This window comes from Humulus lupulus, chromosome 4 (assembly GCF_963169125.1).
Source record: "Humulus lupulus chromosome 4, drHumLupu1.1, whole genome shotgun sequence".
Taxonomy (NCBI): Eukaryota; Viridiplantae; Streptophyta; class Magnoliopsida; order Rosales; family Cannabaceae; genus Humulus; species Humulus lupulus.
Window position 1 is genome coordinate 186247315 of NC_084796.1, and position 20728 is coordinate 186268042.

Consider the following 20728-nt stretch of genomic DNA (forward strand, 5'->3'; position numbering starts at 1 on the left):
CGACAACTCGCACTCCCACTACGCCACCCGACACGGAAATACGTACAGCATGCCCTTACAGTCTCAGGGGCATGTTCCCCGTAAAGTGGTTACCTTTCTGCAATGGGCCCCACAAATATCGCTTGGGTAGTGGTCTCTATTCAATGAAGCCCGATGCATTGAAGTGTATTAATCCCTCATTTATGGGAAGAATGTGTATTAATTACTTATGATTAACATTAATGGCCCCAGCCTCTATAAATAGGGCTGGGAACCTCATTGTAAGGGGTGGTTTTTCTTTAGAGAAAACTATTTGTACTCGGAGCAATCTAAATGTTGCCTGAGAAGACACTATAAAAGCCTGCAATCACAAGCTTGCAATCTCCCTAATACTAGAGACACATGGACTAGGGTTTCTTTTACAACCTAAACCACGTAAAAATCTTTGTGTTCTTACAGTTATTTCTTTAACCTCTCTTATAAAAGTTGACAGGGAAAAAGGCGGTCAACAAATATGTTTAATATACGATTTACATGAAAATAAACAAGATTATGAATAAGTTTTCCCAACAATTGGCCTCAGAGCCTTTGGTAATCTTTATTTTCATGCATGAACATGTTAAAAATTAAATTATTTGATGTGTTGAGTAACTGGATGGATTTCATGTTTTTATAAAAGCATATTGAATTTTATGTGATTATTAGCAATTTTAGCTTTTTTTGTTGTGTTTTCAATGCCATTAATTTTTAAGAATGTTTTATTTTGTGTAAAACATGGTTAAAATGAATTAGCCTGCACAGCTCCCACGTGCACAACACGCTTGCGCACCCTCGGCAGCCAGAAGCCCTCCGCGTACGCATCCTGTAATGCCGCAACTGTGAACAGTACCCAACCCGGTATTGTTCACCCATAATTTTTTTTTAAAATTAAGGAAAATAAAATTATGAAATTGATTTTTTATAACAAACCCAAAAATATCAAATTTATTTTAACATTTAAATATATATTTTTTTAAATAAGATATTTTTGTTGTTTGATATTTAAAAAAATTAGATATTTTCTACAAAGATTTAAATTCAAATTTAAAAATAGGCTAACAACATAATTTTAAATCTAATTAAGATATCAGATGTTAAATATATTTTCTTTTAATTACTTGTTATTTTTATTATATCTTTTATTTGAAAATATTAATATTTGTTTATTCTATAATTTTGAATATTTAAAGTATTTGAAATTTGTTAGCTAGATATTTTTATGGATATTTAAATTTGTAACTATTTTAAGATATTTTAGGATTGTTATAACTATTAATATTTTTTTTAATAAATGGTTAAAATATTTGCTTATAGTTGTAACAACACAATATACTTTTTGAAAAACAGTTAAGATATTGATTTTAAATTTTAAAATTGGTTAAATTTTGAAAAATATCACCTTTTTTCAAACAATTAATAAAATATATTTTTTTTAATAAATGGGATTTAGATTAACTTTAGTTAGTTGTTGATAAATCCTATTTAAATTAAATTAATATTTTTTAAATTAACATAAACCAAGTTGATTGTTGATAAATGAAATTTAAATTAACTTTTGTTAATTGTTGATGAATTTCATTTAAATTGACTTATTTTTGTAAAAATATAATTAATTTGAATTTTGGATAAATTCTAGAAAATTAATTGTGGTATTTTTGCAAATGAAATAATTGTGGTATTTTTGCATAAATTCATAGACTGCTCGTATAGTAACATGATTAGGTACATCCAATTATAACATGTCTGTTTGCATTATATATAGTATTTTTGCAATTGGGCTTAGATACATATAGTGGCCCATATGTTTGCTTAATATATGGATTTTGCCAAATAAAATATTCACAAAATGCTATGTTTTATGTAATGCCCCGAATTCTCCGATGTGGTTTAATGGTGGGATTAGTAGGCCGGGAGGGCCATACTTGTTTAAATATGCCATTAAATGATAAAATGCATGTATATGTGAATTATATTATAATATGATGTTAAATGCATACATGTGGGTCCACATTTTGAATTACAGGGGTGTGATGGTAATTTGGCCCGTTGAGGGCATAATTGTATATTTGTATGCATGTCGGTGATATATGTTGAGAACACATTATGATGTGGGTTTGTTCAAGCTATTCGGCATGAGACGATCTTGGAATATTGATTAGCGGTCTAGTCACAACAGGTTTAAGTTCGGGGCTCGGGATGAGTCTCGGGGTGATTTTAAGGATTAGAGCGTTGCCGGGAATTAATGGGTAACGGGATATGAATTATTGGTGTTTGAGATTATCGAGAATAGCGGGAATTGGAGAGCGTTAATTATGATTAACGAGATAGGTGGAAAATACCAATTTTGCCCTTGGGAGCCCTTAGAAACCTTAAATTGACCAAGGGGTAAAATGGTCATTTCACCCCTAGGATAGATATAACCATTTTTGGCTGAGAAAGAGGTAGGAAAATAGAGTAAGTTCAAGAGCCTTCCAGTATCTATTTCTCCTTCAGTTTCCTTTGAGATTTTTGAACCATTCTTGAGGATTCAAGCTTGGGGAGTAAGCCTTGGGAGTATGGGAGAGTGTTCCTCCATTGAAGAGCATCATAAGCTGAGCTTTGGGTAAGTTTCTAACCATAGAATTCCCTGGTTTGCCCTGTTTTAGTTCTGTTTTATAGTTGTGATTTCTAGGTTGAGATATTAGTTTTGTTGGGAGTTTTGGCTAGGGTTCCTATGGTTGTGATGTTTGGGGTATGTTAGGTTGGTTTTTGGGTTCATTTGGCACCAAAAAAGGGATTTGGAAGCATTGGAATCAGGTTAGAATCGAAGGAGATGAAGAAGGAGGTTTCAGGGGGTTTCTGATCTGGATGTAGCGATATAGCACCCACCTTAGGGCGCTACATCGCTACTCAGGGGGCATTGGGGCGTGTTGGAGGTTCTGAGATTAGCGCTGGGGCGCTAGGGATCAGTGCTGTAGCGCTACTCTGTTCCTTCAAAGTCCCGTTTTGGGTGTTTTTAAGGGTTTTTGACCTGGGGTTTCAATCCTTAAGGCCCGGGATCGAATCTACTCACTGTGTGGGCATGTTTCGAGGTCCCGAGGGTGGTGCTTAGGTTAAGACCCTATCCATGTTGATTTTCATTAATGGAGGCTATAATTGGTTGTGATTAGGTAACCGCTAAGGAACCAAAAGATCGATCGTTCTCAGGAGTCGTTCTTATAATATTTCTCGCTCGAACCTGAGGTAAGAAAACTGCACCTTGTGTATATGTGACATGAGTATTTGTATTGAGGCATGTTGATTGATAAATGTGTACATGGATTGCATATTAAATGCTAGTGAATATTGTTTACTTGTATATGGCACTGACTAGTCAGGGACACTGACCTAAGAGTCAGAAACGGCATAAGCGTCCTGAACGCAGGGCCGAATGAAGATTAGATCTAACCGATATCAGCATTGAATGGCTCTAAGGCATTAATGCTGGAACGACCCTAAGGTCGATGAACTTATAAGTGCTTGGCTAGTCTAAGACTAGTTACTGAGAGCTAGGGCCTAAGGCCCAGGTGACCGCTTGTCACATGGCTAGGAAACGATGTTCCAGGGTTATGACTCTATGGTCATGAGGAAGGTTATGTTGGTGACCAGTCACCATGCACCTATCCTGTTTAAACTAATTAAAGGTTCATTTACCTGTTAAGCCCCAGTGACCCCATCGTCACAAGGCTGAAGCGAGTTATTCCCAATTTAGTGACTCTTGCGACTGTCACCTATCTGTTTTGGACTGATAGTCCTAAATGATTATTATGATCATTGTTGATATTATATCATGCTGTATTGTGTTTTCTTGTTGGGCCTCGGCTCATGGGTGCTATGTGGTGCAGGTAAAGGGAAAGAAAAGCTCACCAAGCCTTGAGTGGAGATCTTAGGTGGTGATGTGTATAGTTGCGGCCGCTTGACCACCACGCCCAAGGAGTTCTCAGAGGAACTAGGGGGTTTACCCTATTTTTGTCGATTAGGCCAGCGGGGTTGTCAATTTGAAACAGTAGTGGCCATTTTGAGTTGTAAATAACTTGTAAATGTTTTAATAAGCTCATGAGCAGTTATATACTTAATAAAATATTTCCTTTCCTCTTTATTGTTTTTCCACCTTAACCTGTTAATAACACTTAGAACACGTTTTTAACCAAAGGACTCGGGTAGCGGGTCAAATTTCCGGTTCACCGATCACCGTAACTGTTCTGGGGTAACCAGGGCGTTACATTTTATTTGGGCCCATTAGAAAATGTAAATTTTAAATTCCTCTCTTGTGAGTGATTCCACTTGTGAATGCTCATTTGCTTTTCATAACTATAGTGGGCCTAATCAATTAATAACAATTAATAAAATGAATGTTTAAATTTCTGTCTTTTGGACCTTGTGTGGAAGTTAGGAGGTCTTAGTGGTGGGAACGACATACTGGATCCAGCCATCCTCCATGCAAGACCAATTGTTAAGGCTCATTTGCTTGAGTTGGACTTAATTGTATATGTTCATTATATTAGTTATACCTAAATATTGATTAGCAACAAATTAATTCCAAATTAATTGAATTAGTTTCAATGTGACACTTTAGAATTAATAGAAAATTATAGGACTTTGGTTTTAAAATTTTAATCTTATAATTTTTTGGAGAACCATGGTCATAAATTTTTGAAAAATAATAATAAAATGCTCAACTTAATAATATAATGAGCTTGTTTTAAAAATTATATTCGATCTCCATCGTTGGTTTAACAAGGTCAATAATTTAATGGGGCCTCGAGACGCTTTGATTCGTCCCCCTACGGAAGGTGTTCATTTTTTATTTTGACAAGGTTAGATTTCAGAAGATAGATAATTATAGGTCAAATTCTACTAGACTCACCCCTACGGTGACTACTAGGAATAAATCTATTGATTATCGAAACTGTGGGTCTATCTCATAAAATAAGAGATTTTGTTTTCTTATTTTGTTCGAAGTATAGGTTGTTAATAATGGTATTCATTATTAAGTTTACAGCTTTATTTAACTAGTGGTATTTTTTACTCTCGCCAACCGGGACAATGATATCATAGATTAGTTAAAAACCTAAAGAAATATAGATATGATTGTTATTGGTATTTTTTCTCTTATCGTACATATTTTTTATATATGTTGTGCTATTTCTTGAAATTTGTGTGAATAGAAGTTTTATTGAGCAAATGTGATTGATTTCTATTTTATTGATCATTTGTAGTATCATTATGGCTGTGTCTACTCTCATCCTTTCTCAACTTTCTATGGAGAAACTCACTGGAGAAAACTTCCTTAAATGGAAGCAAAACATCAACATTGTGTTGATTAGTGACAACTCCAAGTTCGTCATGGCTGATGAATCCCCGGAAGTTCCAGCTGAAGAAGCTACTAAGTCTGTGAGGGATAAGTATGAGCGTTGGCAACAAGGCACGGTACTACATGTTGAGTAGTATGGTCGACACTCTCAAGATGAAGATGGAGAATGCTGATACGGCCTATGAAATCATGGATCAGCTCCAAGACATGTTTGGTGTCAAGTCAGCGCAGACTCATTTTGAGGCCACCAAGAAATATGTCAATGCTCGGATGGCACTATCTCAACATGTTCGCGATCATCTAATAAAAATGACAAATTACTTTCAGGAAGTTGAATTGCATGGAGCATTAATAGATGAGGAGACTCAAGTCGTCTTACTCCTCAATAGTCTCTCTCCAGCTTTCCTGTCGTTCACAACAAACTATGTATTGAATAAACTCAACTATGGTCTGACGCAGCTCATGAACGAGCTTCAGACTTTTGAGTCTATCATGGGTGGACCAAGTAAGGAAGGAGAAAAGAAGACAACTACTACTACTATTTTTGATCCAGCTAAGGCTGAAGCTAACCTAGCTTCATCTTCAAAACCTAGAAACAAGAGGAAAGATGGACAAAAAGACAACCCCAAGCCTGCAAAGGCTACAAAGACGAGTGCACAACCAAATGCATAGACGCCTAAGGGGAAGAAAAAGAACAAGAAATGTAAAGGTAAATGCTTTCACTGCAAAGATAAGGGGCATTGGAAACAAGATTGCCCCAAGTTTCTAGCAAATAAAAATAAAGGTAATGACTATAGTTCATTTATCTTGGAACACATGTGTTTAAGATAATGATAAATCTATTTGGATTATTGATTCTGGATCTACTAACCATGTTTGTAATTCTTTACAGCTTCTTGAATCGTGGGAGGAAGTGGATGAAAGCGGCTTAAAGCTTAGAGTTGGGAACAGAGCGTTCGTTGCGGTCCAAAATAGAGGAAGAGCTCGCCTTAAGTTCAAAAATAAATATTAAATCTTGAAAGATGTATTTTTTATTCCGGATTTTAGTAGAAATTTAATTTCATTTTCCATATTTCAATTAGAACAATTTGTTATGACTTTCAAAAGTTCTAATATATTTATTTCTTTCAATGGATCACAATTGTGTATTGCATGTTTGGAAAATGGGCTTTATATTCTGCGACCTTACGAACCCCTCACGCTTAATAATGATTTATTCAAAGTAGCTAAACCTAGGACCAATAAACATCAAAAGACCGATAATGATAACATGACATACTTATGGCATTTGAGACTAGGTCACATTGGCTATGATAGAATTCAAAGACTTACAAAGGACGGGCCTTTGAGGGAACTCACCTTAGGTGAATTACCTGTCTGTGAATCTTGTCCAGAAGGAAAACTGACTAAGCGTCCATTCTCTACAAAGGGTGATAGGGCCAAGGAACCACTTGGACTTGTTCATTCAGATGTTTGTGGACCTTTGAATATACAAGCCAAGGGTGGTTTTGAGTATTTTGTCACTTTCATTGACAATTACTCTAGATACTAATGTCTTTGCCTAATGCATAGGAAATTAGAAACATTTTCAAAGTTTCAGGAATTCCTAGCTATGACTCAGAACCAATTAGGTAAAACGTTAAAGATCTTGTGATCTGATAGAGGTGGAGAATATTTGGATATGCAGTTCCAAGATCATTTAACCAAACTTGAGACTTTATCACAACTTACTACCTTGGGTACTCTGCAACAAAATGGTGTAGTGGAACGCCGGAACAGAACTTTATTGGAAATGGACAGATGCATGCTTAGTTACTCAACTCTGCCAACTTCATTTTGGGGACATGCAATTGAAACTACGAAAACAAGTCTAAATATCATACCGTCAAAATCAATCCCAAAAACACCTTTAGAACGCTGGAATGGTCGTGAACCTAGCTTACGTCATTTTAGAATCTGGGAGTGTCCCGCCCACATCCTGAGGAAAAAGGAAGGAAAGATAGAACCGTGAACCAAAGTTTTCATGTTTGTTGGCTATCCTAAAGGCACTCGGGGTGGACTTTTCTATAGTCATTCAGAAAAAGAAAGTGTTTACTTCTACAAATGATACTTTTATGGAAAATGAATATGTCCAAAACTTCAAACCGCGGAGCAAAGTAGTTTTAAGGAGATGGTTAAAGAATTGACTCCAACCAATATTCCATCGTCATTAACGAAAGTTGATGATGAAATTCCCACTCTTCATGTCCAACCGACGCAAGTCGATTTAAATGACGAAAGTACCACTGTTCATGAGCAAACAATTACAGAGCCTCATCGTAGTGGGAGGGTTTCTAGGAACCCAGTTCGCTATGGTTTGGATGGTGAAACCAATATGGTTGTTGGTGACACTGGTGACGATGATCCGTTGTCTTTCAAGCAGGCAATGGCTAGCCCTGAAAAGGAACTATGGCTCGAAGCCATGAAACAAGAAATGGAGTCCATGTACTCAAAGTCTGTCTGGGATCTTGTGGAAGCACCTAGTGACTTTAGAGCCATTGGGTGCAAGTAGATCTACAAGAAGAAATGAGGTGTTGATGGAAATATCGAAACCGATAAAGCTCAATTAGTGGCAAAGGGTTATACCCAAAGAGAAGGCATGGATTATGAGGAAACTTTTAGTCCAATAGCCATGCTCAAGTCCATTCGCATCCTCCTATCCATAACAGTCACTCTCGACTATGAGATCTGGCAAATGGATGTCAAGACAACTTTTCTTAACGGGAAGCTTGAAGAAGTCATTTATATGGATTAGCCAGAAGGATTTAAAGTAGTTGGACAAGAAGGAAAAGTTTTCAAGTTGAGTGGGTCCATTTATGGACTTAAGCAAGCTTCTCGTTCCTGGAACCTTAGGTTTGATGAAATAATCAAAACCTATGGCTTTGAATAAAATATTGATGAGCCTTGTGTTTACCAACTGAAGGCAAATCAAATAGTGGTATTCCTGGTTCTCTATGTTGTTTATATCTTACTCATTGAAAACAATGTTAAGAAATTGTCAAATGTGAAGAATTGGTTGAACACTCAATTCCAGATGAAGGATTTAGGTGAAGCAAGTTATGTTCTAGGTATCTAGATCATTAGGGATAGAAAGAACAAACTTTTAGCTCTATCTCAAGCAGCTTACATTGATAAAGTGCTTGAACGTTTCTCAATGACAAATTCCAAGAAAGGACGTCTACCGTCTCGCCATTGAATTCATCTTTCAAAGAAGCAGTCTCCCCAAACTTTTGAAGAGGAAGATGTAATGAGAAAAGTTCCTTACGCATCTGCAGTTGGAAGTCTGATGTATGCTATGTTGTGTACTAGACCAGATATCTGCTATGCAGTGGGAGTAGTGAGCAGGTATTAGTCAAACCCAGGACTGGAACATTAGATGGCAGTTAAGCATATTCTTAAGTATTTAAGACGGGCTAGGGATTATATGTTAGTCTAAAAGGGTGGTGCTCTGAACCCTGTAGGCTACACCGATTCAGATTTTCAGACTGATGTCGATTACAGGAAGTCTACTTCTGGAATGGTGTTTACTCTTGGGGGTGGAACTGTGATATGGAAAAGCGTAAAACAGTCTGCGATCTCATATTCCACCATGAAAGCTGAGTACATAGCTGCGTCTAAAGCAGCTGAGGAAATAGTCTGGATAAAGAAGTTTTATTAAGATCTTGGTGTTATTCCAGATATGGATAAAACGCTTGTATTGTTTTGTGACAATGCAAGAGTGATAGCCAACTCAAAAGAACCTCGAAGTCACAAGAGGAGTAAGCATATAGAAAGAGAGTATCACATAATTCGAGAATATGTGGCCATGAGAGATGTGAAGGTTGTGAAGATTGTATCTGAAGACAATCTTGCGGATCCATTTACGAAGACACTACCAAAAGTTACATTTGATAAGCATATCAAGGAAATGAGATTAGTAGAATTAAGACATTAGTTTCAATTAGTGCAAGTAGGAGTTTGTTGGGGTTTTATGCCCTAATTAAAACTCAATTTCTTTGTAATCTTATTTTATTATCAATAAAATAATAGAAATCATTTTTTGACTTGGTCAATCACTTTGCTCACATGTTTTATTTTCATGATTATTTTTTTAATATAAACTTCCATTAAATCTCGAGCATATAGCTAATCGTATTTTTAGTGACATAATCATAGTGGAATATAAATATGATTATATGTTCAAACATAAGTTATTCCTAAGAATAGTCAGTGCACAGGATTTACACTGATTTGCCAATCTACGATATGATCTACTTACACATTGTAGTGTTATGTTCTTTCCAGAACATTAGCAAAGTAGATAAGATCGGATGCATTTGTTACATTGGACTGGACCGATATTGGCAATAGATAAGATAAGTAAACATACAGTTATTATCTATTCTAGTCATATCATATAGTTGACCATAGGTCAATTCAATCTTAATTCTGAGTGGTTAGTATTCTAATTGATTGTATTATTTGAGTTCTTTGACTTGTTCGTTACAAGCTTACCCTACGGACTAACCCATACTTACATCTTGGGAACTCGGTAGTACAATTGAGTGGGAGTGTTAATCATAGATATGAACATCTATAGCTTCTAATGAAGAAGTAAAACGATGGTTTCCTTTTAGTTTGGTTCAAAGTGTTAAATGATAGAGATCTTATTTAATATTAGTTTACTGAAATATCATTTACAAGTAACTAAGTGCTTTAAGGATAAAATACAATGAGGAGTATAACGATATTTTAGTCTCATCTCATTGTAGACCATCTAGAGGATTGAGTGATAATTATGGTTGTAATAATGGATAATTAATAATGTATCTATATTGGTTATAGAGCGTTCTATGAATTCAAGAGTGCAATTATGAGTCTTTTGTGGAGTCATAAGGAATTAATAAGTTAGTAAATTTATTTGTTAGATTTATAATAACTTATTGGAGCTTGATTTCATAGGCCTATGGTCCCCATAGTACCTTGGATAAAATCATCTAGATAGTCTCAATTAATTGATTTAATTATCAATTAGAATTATCAAAGTTGACCAGGTCAATTTTGGATAGTTTCATACAGTCATGTAGTTTAGAGAAGAAAATAGAATTTATGGTAGATTTATTAATTAAGGCAAATTGGTGTCTAAATTAATAAATAAGTTTAAATCAAGTTTCAAATTATAAATAATTAATTTGATAAAAGATTTAAATAATTATTTAATTAATTAATCAATAGAAAATAATACATGCATTGATTTTAAGTTCAACGGGCTTATAATTAAAAAAGAAATTTCACGAGCGCATGACCCATGGGAATTTCGACCTAAAGTTGATAATTGGCTATTATTTTATTAATTTTTTAATTAAATAAGTAACCTAATTGAGCCTATAAAAAGAATGTTAAGTGAAAGTTGAAAACATGTGATCAAAAGATCTAGTTTTGATGCTTTAAGGTTTTAGATTCTCTCTACAGCATAAGTCTTTTTCTAAGCCTCAATATTATCTTCTCTTCTTCTTGATGTATGTATCTTATATGTTGAGAATTGTCCACTCTAGTCTAGATGATTCTAAAGATACTTTGGAAGGCTGAGAAAAAAATTGAAGAATGGTCCAGTTTCTTGGTAATACATGAATTACTCAATCATTCCACTGCACAATATCGTAAGTGTTCTTATCATTATCTTTGTATGAATTCAATTTTAGAAACATGCACTAAATTTTCTTATATTAATATATTTAATATATAATTTACATAAAAATAAACAAGATCCTGAACAAGTTTTCATTGGAACATTGGAAATTTGTGGCCATGATTACCATGTGAGCTGCATCAAAAAATGGTTGTCGATGAAAAACTTGTGCCCAATATACAAAGAGCTCTGGCTGATAAATAGTCAACCAAATTCACTTCTTCTTTGCCTGCCATTGTTGTTGTATATATATAAATTTATATTTGGAGATTTTACCCTCTAATAGAGGAGAGATAATTATTTTGGGAAGTTTGTAAAGAAACTCTCTAGGCCAATCTTAGCCTATTTATTTCAGGCTTCCATATAAATTTTATTCTTTTGTGGAGCCGTTTTTTTTTAAAAAAAAAAAGTTATACTTAATTATTATAATTATTTGCTTACCTGCACATACTTTATTTTCAATTTTTTCCCCCGAAAAATATGCGGAATAATAAAAGAGCATTGATATGGGTTGATATTGAGCACCAAATTAATACTTTTATTAAATTATCATATTAGTGAGTTGTTAAATATTTGATTAGTTATTTATTTTGAATTTTTTTTAAATTTTATTTAAAAAATATCACTCTTATTATCTTGTTATTTTATTAAAAAAAATCAACTAACTTGTCAAAAAAAAATTAACTAATTAAAATTTAAAAAAAAAGATAACTTAAAAATTTACCTTGTTTTTTAATTATAAAGTTTCTAAAATTTATTTTCAAAGTTTCAATTTGAACAAATAAAATTTTAATTTCTAACAAGTCCTTCATAGTAACAAAGTTTCTTTTTCTTTTTTTTTTTAAAAAAGAATACATAAATATATATAGGTGCACTATTAATGAATATTACTTATAGATGGTCACTTTAATATTAATTATTAGATTAAGATCAATGATCCATATTTATATTTGTTAATTAATATTTCTAAACATAATTTTTTATTTTTTCAAAATTTTAGAAAGATTACCTGATAAAAAACGTGTATTTATTATGAAAATATAATATTGTAAACTTTTTATTTTTCAAATGCATGTCAATTTCTAAATATAGCTAGTGTCTCTTATTGGTTGGAAACAATATTAATTATTGCAAAAAAATAACTAAATTTAAAATTAATATAGAAAAAAATATTTACATGTTAGTGACTTGTTATACTAAGTTACTATGTTGCCACATCATCATAATTTTTAGTACCCATCTATAAATAATTTACCATTAAGAAGTCTTTCATATATATATATATATATATATATATGCATTTCTTTGTTAGTATTTGAATATATCCACACAAAATATTCTTAATTTACATATTTTCCAATTTATTATGTAAAAAAAAATGTTAATAGGTTTTAATTGTTAAGAAATTAGAAATTAAAAGACTTAATAGTTAAATCCAAAACTTTGAAGACCATAATATAATTTAGAGACCTAGAATACTCTTTTAAAAATACATATTTTAGTTTAAATTTATTTTCCCTTATTTTAGTTATTTAACAATAATTTTAAAATAATTATTTTTAAAATAAAAATAAATAAGCATTCTATGCAACTTTTTTTTGTTTCACCCTACTTTTCTAATTTTCTATTGGGAGGGGTGTGAAAAGAATATGTTATTGTATAATGGTAAAGAAAAGAATAAGTAATCGCTGGAAGAAAAAGATAAAGTAAAAGATAAGAAGGAATAAAGTAATTATTTTATTGAAATAATGAAAAGGAAATTTCAACTCTTTTTTAATTATTATTGTTGAGAGTAATACACCTAAAATATACTCAAATATATATATACTAGTGAGAGTGGCTCGTGCCAAAGGCACGAGCAACCCGGTACCAGTGTTATTTTTTTTCTTACGTTTTACTCTTTATAAAAATAATATATTTTTGTTTTGAATTCGTGAAAAATTTAAATAATAATATAAATAAATAGTTCACAATTAATAATTTATTTTTTGTTTATAAAAAGAAAGATGACCGTATATATGTGATCAACATACCAGCATAGTATGACTCGAGCAACAAGCCTATCAATACGTGTAACTTTCACATGCATTAAACCACGTTGCATTCGTATGTATTTGTACGCCCTGGTTTTCACGCGGGCTGTTTAGCAGGACGAGCCTCGGACTAAAACATGATTTAGTCCGAGGCTCCCACAGGCCAGAGGCTCTATTTCCAGGACGGGCCCTTTCTAGCTCGAGGGGGGTCCTGTTTCCAGCTCGCACTTGTTGCACCAGGAGCTGGGAATAACATCCGGCGACCACGGACGGATAAGCTCGGGTTATGGATTGCTCCGGTAGCGAGCTTCTCAGGAAGCTCTGACCCTATGGGAAGTCAACACGCAAGATAAACGTGCATATTCCTGCCATCACGTGTCCGATATCCCCCTGACTTCTCGGACACACAACAGGAACGTGCGTATTCAGACACCCACGGACGAGTTGGGCCGTGCGGCCCATTATCTCCTTCCATACTGATTAGACCACACTTGTGTGTCAGGTTTAAGAATTAATCATGAATATCTCAGACTTGATATGACAAATGGTAAGGTCACGGGATGACCTCCCTACCAACTTCCAGGTGCCTTCTCCTATAAATATGGAGACCCTGGGAGTTGATAGGGGTTGGAAAAAATAGTCTTTGAAGAACGATATACTTTGTAAACCAATTACCCAGAGAATATCAATAATATTGACTAGTGGAGTAGAAGGATTTTAACCTTCGAACCACTTAAAAACGTGTCTCGAGTCACCTAGTTCTTTCCCCAAAGATTCCCTATCTGTGACGGTTCTACTTTTAGTACTAATCTCTTTCTCTTCTTCTCTTAATTATCTGTTGCCGAAGAACCGCGTCAACAGTATTAATATTCAATAAATGATGATAGCATTTTATTATATGACTATATAAATGCAATTGACTAAATACAATATAATCATACATATTAAATTTATATATATAGATACTATATTGTATATTGTGCATATACAACTACGAATAAACATCGTATAATTAGTGTATATTATATGTATTGGTTAATAGAAAAAATAAATTAAAAAAGAAAAATAACCCCGTATACTTAATACAATAATATACATGATGCATATACAATTACAAATAAATCAGTTTATATTATATAAATCAGTCAGATTTGTCAAAAGAAAAAAGAAAAATAGTAGATGATATAAAAATTGAAAATGATTTGCTGAAAAAGATAAATATTATATTTTTAGTATTCAAAACAGTAAAAAGCATGGAACAAAAGAAAAAAATCAGTGAAGTAAAAACTTAAAAGACAAAACAACATAAGGCAAGATGGAGTGAATAAAATAGTGTCAAAAAAGAAAATTGACCAGACGAAATACTGAATAATGCGGTAATCATATTCTATAGATTTTATTTTATTATTTACTATTAATTTATATAAATATATAATTAAAAGTATATTTATATGAAGTAAGGAAAAAAAGATATATCAATGACTTACTAACTAAGAGTCGGTAACTCACTACAAAAAAAAAAAAAAAAAAAAGATGACTCAAAAAAATTATCCGTGCATATATATATATATATATATAGGGTATTGCTGTGGTGCATACCTTTTGTGACTTTTACTGTTTTTTTAGCTCATAAATAGTTTTCGGCGCGAGTTTTTTTTATGACTGTGTTTATTGTAGCTATTTAGAGCATCCTGTAAATTTTCAGGAAATTCTGAATAATTTACAATGCCGAAAACTAGGTTCAAATAGGTTGTTGCACGCGTGATTAATTTTTTTTATACGCGTAGAAAACAGTCTGTTTGAACCTAGTTTTCAACATTGTAAATTATTCGGAATTTCCTGAAAATTTACAGGATGCTCTAAATAGCTACAATAAACACAGTCATAAAAAAAACTCACGCCGAAAACTGTTTATGAGCCAAAAAACAGTAAAAATCACAAAAGGTATGCACCACAGCATTATCCTATATATATAGTATAGATATATATGTTTAATTTACCTACTCACATCTATCAAAATTAAAACCCAAAACTTAATAGAAGTTGACCTTCCACTATATTAATCAAATTTTAAAATCAGATCAGTTAAAATCTAATTATTGGTGGTATTAATTTTGATTTTATATATTTATTTTTATAAGGAATAATTAATAACATTACTATCTTGACCAAGTCTACCACAACCACAAACGTTATCTATTTGCGTGGCGGCCCAAGTAGGTCTACCCACCACCTAATTCCAAGAAACCTACTTTTCATTTTCTTTCATTTTATTTTTCTAATAATAAGTGACAAGGGGTAATTTTCACACTTAGTCCTTTGACTATTCTATTGTAATAGTTTTGTTGTTATTTTTATAATTTTCACAATTTGCACCTTGTTGAGCCAAATGATCAAATTGTGAGGATTTCCTGGAAATATTTTTCTCTATTTCAAATATAACTAGATAATATATCTGCATTGTGCGGATGTGTAAAATAATTCTAATATATTTATATAATAATATGAAGAGAAATATAATTGAATAGTAGATAATAAAAGTAAAATAAAATAAATTTGAAAGTTTAGTATATTTTACCTAAATGTGAAATTAATGTTGGCAAAAGTTGAAATAATGAGAAAAAAAAGATAATATACACTAATAAATCGATTAGAATATTAAATAAAATAAAGAGATGATTAGGATTATGTGCTTCCAACCATTGATGTTGATAACTTCGATTTACTCACTTTAGATGTGCAAAATAAAATAGAAAAGAATTAGTGAGGGTAAACAGACTTTCAAACCCTCACTAACTATTTTAGATAAAATAAGAAAATGAGCAATGAACTTGATGATCGTTACTCTATATTTTTATATATTATAAATGTGAGTTTAACATAAATTATTGTTTTCTGTTAGATTTAACATTTTTTTATTATTTTCTAATACTGTTAGTTTTAAAATGATTTAAATAAGGTTAAAAAATAATAAAGTCATCTAAATAAAGTAAATAAATTGAAAACAATAATAATAAATGAGTCATAATAATTTATCATCTCGTATGTTAAAATTTCATATTAAAGTATTTAAATTACTCTATCAATTATTTTTTCAAAACTAAAACTGAAAATTATTTATGTGCTTAATTTTTTTATTTCTTTTATTAATTATTTATTTTGTCAATTAATGTGTCTTGTTTATACAAATATGTATGTAATAGTGAAATAAGACATAAATATACATATTTTCTTATTTTGTTGTTTAGTTTTTTTAATTAGAAATTACTTATTTTAATTGCTCTAACTATTAATTAAATAATATATATTTATATATAATTTTTTATTGACTTTAAAGTTTTTTTAATTAAATAATTAAAATTTGATCAAATAAACATTTTAAATTAATAGTTATAATTCAGAATTTTATTAATATTTTATTATATTAAAATTCATATGTAATTTTTCGAAAATGAAATTAAATAAATATTTAATTTTAAAACTAGAATTCACCATATCATTATATATAAAAATAGTGTATCTAACGGATTTTTGGTTGAACGGTTTTTATTTTTTAAGGAAAAATACTAATTTGGCCCTTGTGTTTTGTCCAAATACTCGATCGGCCCCTATATTTTGTTAAATGATAATTCAGACACTATGTTTTGAAAAACAGATCAAATTGATACCTTCATCCCGATTTTGGTCAAACTATTTTCAAATATGACCAAAATTCCCTCAAGTTAAAATAATTAATAATTAAAAATATATATTAATAGACTTTAAAATATAAAATTCATAAAAAATTAAATTTAATTAATCAAAGTCTCGTTCTCTTCATCATCCTTGCCCGTTCTCTTCATCTTCCTCATCATCCTTTCCCATTCTCTTCATCTTCTTCATATTTATTCTTCTTCTTGGCAGAGGATCGTCATAAGAATGAGCTGGGCAAATGGGGCTACTCCTTGGCCGACATGGCTTCAGATCTGATGTGGGGCGATGGGAGATCGTGGCATCTAATATATCATAGGGACTAAGCAGGCAGAACTGGGCATAGGGGTTGTTGCTTGGTCGACGTTGGGTGATAGGGCTTCAGATTCGACATGGGGCGACAAAGTGGCGAGGCACGACGTGGGTCACAGGGGTTGATGGAGCTTGGGTTTCCGGCAAGACAACAACTAGTATAGTTTCTGATGAGATGGCGAGATAGGGCTTTGATTTGGGTCACCATGAAGAGGCTTGGGGCTCGAATTCGGGTGAGGCGAGGGTTAGGGGACTGAGTTTCTTATTTGAATGTTGGTTCATGTCTTCAAGAACGGTGGGTTTGGGCTTCGAGAACGACAATGGGGAGAGGCTAGATCTAGTGTGATGCTGCCATGAGAGGTTGGGGATGGAGACTAAATTTGCAAGGTGAAATCTGAAGTGTGTGAGGAAGTTCAATTGATTCAGCTTTAAGCTTTTCAGGTGGATCTGCGTCAAGTTCAAGGAAGAGAGATTAGGGAAAAAGTTTGCAGAGCTAGCATCTAGGTTATGTTCTTATATTTGGGTTTGTGTTCTTAAAACATTTTGTTATGAATTTGTGTTTATAAACTAAGATTTTGATTTTTGATATGTGAGAAAATTCAAGTGGATTTTTTTTAATAATTTTGGATTTGATTTTTTCTTTTGTTGAATCATTTTGAACATCTATCAAATTATGAAGAAAATGATACAAGAACACCACTATTTTTTTTAATCTAATTATTAAAGGCTAAATACCATTTTGGACCCTGTGTTTTGCAAAAGTTGTAGACCAGACCCTTTGGTTTGTTAAATGATAAATTGGACTCTATATTTTACAAAGTAGAACAAAATAGTACATTATACCCAAATTTGGTCAAAAAAATTTCAAATATAATATTTCATTCTCAGCTCCTTGACTACTTTCCTTGCTTCTCTGAACCCATCGCATTACTAACGACCCGATAATTGATCTTATAATCGATTTTTTTTTACCACAATTAGGTATAAGGTACTCTTTTGTTCTATTTTGTAAAATGCAGAGTCTGATTTGTCATTTAACAAAACACAGGGGCCGATCGGTAACTTTTGCAAAATACGGGGTCCAAAATGGTATTTATCCATTATTAAATTTAATCTTTTTAGAACTTTTACTAGATTATGGTATATTTTACTCTTTTTTTTTGTTTAAAATTAATAAGATTTAGTATTTTTTTGTTAAATTAATTAAGTTTAGGATAACAATTAAATTTTTAATTTTTAATTTCTAAATATTTTAAAAATAAATTTAATTTTTAAATGTTTAAAATTAATTTAATATATTTACAAAAAAAATTTGACAAAACTCGAGGGCATTTTGGTCATATTGAAAAATTATTTGACCAAAATATGGCTCAAGGTACTATTTTGATCCGTTTCACAAAACACAGAGTCTAAATTTTCATTTAATAAAACACAATGCCCAATCAAGTATTCGGTCAAAACATAGGAGTCAAACTTGTATTTTCTATTTTTAAAAAGAAAAAGAAAAATTATCTTTTTATTTTATTCTTTTAAAACTATAGACAATATTTTGGTTTAATCTTTTTTCTTAAAATATGTTTATGTCATTCTTTTATAATATAAGACATTGTTTATTTTTTTTAAATTTATATATCAATTAAAAAAATAATAAAAATAAATTAATATATTTTTCTAAATAAAAATAAGTAAATATGCATTACACATTGTTTTTACTTAGTATTTATATGTGTGACACTTTTCATCAAAATCTGCCACAATTGATGTCAAAATATTTGACAATTCGATAAAACACAGGATACTAAATGATTATATACCCTTGAAAATTTAAAAGTTTTATTGGTTTTGAATCAAAATTACAAATTTTAAAATATGAACTAAGATAATTTATTGATTATCTATTTACAAAAACACTTATATTTTTTTTTACAAAAATACATGTCAAATAATCCATACAAAATTGAACTTAATTTTATTTATTTTTTGTTTCATTATTTTATATAAAAATAACAATTAATCAATTAAATTCATTTTCAAATAATAAAATTACTTATTCGCTGAACTTTTGCTTGTTTATTGATTGAGTGTTGCTATTTGACATTTTAAGGTGCCTAACACCACACGAGGTGACTCTCTATGATTGATTAGCGATACTCCATATTAGTTATAAATTCAAATTGTATGGATCCTCATATTAAATTACAATAATAGTGGTATGCCACTTTCACGTGGTGTTAGGCACCAATGGTGCCCCTTATTATTTCTCTTATTGATTAGGTATAAGTTTTTTTTAGGGTAAATATCATTTTGGACTCTGTATTTTACAAAAATTACCGATTGGACCCTGTATTTTGTTAAATGACAATTTAGACCCTGTGTATTTGCAAAATGGAATAAAATAATATAGTGGGTCTGATTTTGGTCAAACTTTTTTCAATACGACTAAAATACCTATAGTTTTATCCAATTAATAATTAATTAAATAATTAAAAAAATATTTTAAAATATAACATAAATAAAATTGATTTAAAAATAAATATATATTTTTTAAAAAAATTAAAATTTTCTCTTTTCTCCATACTCTGTCATTTCTCTCCTCCCCTTTCGACTTCTTCTTCTTTTGATTTTCTAGATGACTTGTAGGAAACCACCTCTCGTCGACGACATACGCAACACCAACCACCTCTGCTGACAACGTGAGGGAGACCTGGGGTCGTGAACTACTAGTGGCCTCGTTTCTTTAGGTCGACCAACAATGAAGGGCTACTGACATACTTACAGATCTGGTGTCCCCTTCGACTGAGCTGTTGGTTGCAGATCTGGAGCATCGACGGAGTTGGGGAGAGTGGCAGATCTGGAGCATCTACGTATCTAGAGGAGATCTGTAGCATCTATATATTTTGAGCAGATCTAGAGCAACAGTGGGACTACATGAGGGGCTGGCAATGGCAGGTCTGGTATCTTCATGGGTCGACAACCATTGTTAGATCATTTGAGTAATTTGTTTATTATAAATTTAATTTGTGGGTCTGATGTCGCTTGTGCTTGCCTCTAAGGTCATCGTTGCTGGAGAATAAGAGATGGGTATCGACTGGGGGTGCCGATCTGAGTGACATAGTGAATGGGAATGTCAAGCACCTCCATTTCTTCTGATCTGTTCTTCTACATCTTCACGGGTCTTGATCTGAGCTACTTGACATCCCAAGCTCCAAAATCCCTTTTAACCCCTAAAAAAATACAAGAACAAAGGCCATCATGTACTTTTTAGGTTGCAAGTGGTGAGAAGCAGAGATGGATTTCTAGGTTGCAATTGGTGAGGACGCAGTGATGGTGATGATGAGATGAAGAGACGGTGACAATGAACATTGTTGAATCACAACATCTAAGAAAACCAACCATTTCCAGATCCAGATCTCTTTTTTTGTTTTTTTAATTCAATTTTTTAGGATTTGATGTTGTTGGTAAATAAATGTTTGAATATTGGTTGATTTTATTGTGTAGATTTTGATATTTGTACATGTTTAGATTTTGATTAAGTAATAGATTTTGTTTAAATTTTGATTTAATGATTTTTTTTATTAATTTTTAATTAATTCAAATTTATTTTTAATTATTCTTATTTTAAATAAAATTTTTAAT

The 20728-nt window shown here is 31.9% G+C and overlaps 1 long non-coding RNA gene across 1 annotated transcript; it reads left to right on the forward strand.

Moving 5' to 3' along the window:
• The first annotated feature begins 19154 nt into the window (after positions 1-19154).
• Positions 19155-20655, forward strand: LOC133831026 (uncharacterized). Its single transcript, XR_009892356.1, has 2 exons — positions 19155-20041; positions 20146-20655. It is a non-coding gene; the product is annotated as an uncharacterized LOC133831026 (long non-coding RNA).
• The last annotated feature ends 73 nt before the right edge of the window (positions 20656-20728 follow it).